Below are 927 nucleotides of genomic sequence, written 5' to 3'. Positions count from 1 at the left end.
ACTTGAAAGTATTAATATTTTGTAGTTAATATATATATTTAACTTTGAGAGTAAAAAGTACTTAACGAATAATAATAAAGCTAATATTTAAGCAAGATTTACCATGTTCCAAGAACCATGTTTAGCACTTTATATTTATTCTGTCATTTTATTATAAGGTATGTATCATCATCATTATCAGTATTATTTCTTCCATTTACAAATGAGAAGCCTGAAATGCTTAAATGCAGCAGTCACAGAATTTAAACTTAAGTCACTCTGACTCCAGCGTTTAGGTGCTAATATGCTTTGCTTCCTCAATATATATAACTATAACATGCTCTTTAATTTTCAAACAAGAGAAAACTAGGGAAGATACCACTTTTCTTTTTTTTTTCTTTTTAAAATTTTCAAGTATACATAATTATTAACTACAGTCACCATGCTGTGCAGTAGATCTCCAGAACTTTTTAATCCTAACAATATCACTGAATTTTCAATTTAAAAGATTAACCTAGACTTTTGGCTCCAGATGAGAAATTAGTCAGCCAGGTTTGCCTCTAATCCTTCTGGATATGCCACTGAAATGAAAGTTAAAACTGATAAGAAAGGAATGAACCTCACGTTGTAATTGGAGAGGGGTCTGGCAATGAGTGATGACTGAACACATTTCTAGAAGCTGAAAAGCATGTGGGAGGGCAACAGAGCATCGTGCATGGAGAAAGCCGTCACCTGGTACCTACCACCACGAGGCTGCAGGAGAGATGAGGACTAGTCTGCCTGACAAGCTCCAGAGTGAGGGGTATGGTGTGGGCAGGAGTGAACAGGTGTTTAGTAGAAGACAGCTGCCCCAGCTCCACCCCAACTCCCCCACCTGTGCCCACAGAGCACACACAGCTGGTACGTCCATGCAGCCCAAAAGCAAAACAGCTCTCCTCTGAAGAACTC

Source organism: Galeopterus variegatus, unplaced genomic scaffold (assembly GCF_000696425.1).
Source record: "Galeopterus variegatus unplaced genomic scaffold, G_variegatus-3.0.2 Scaffold1525, whole genome shotgun sequence".
NCBI classification, from domain to species: domain Eukaryota; kingdom Metazoa; phylum Chordata; class Mammalia; order Dermoptera; family Cynocephalidae; genus Galeopterus; species Galeopterus variegatus.
Note: the sequence above shows the minus strand (reverse complement) of the source record.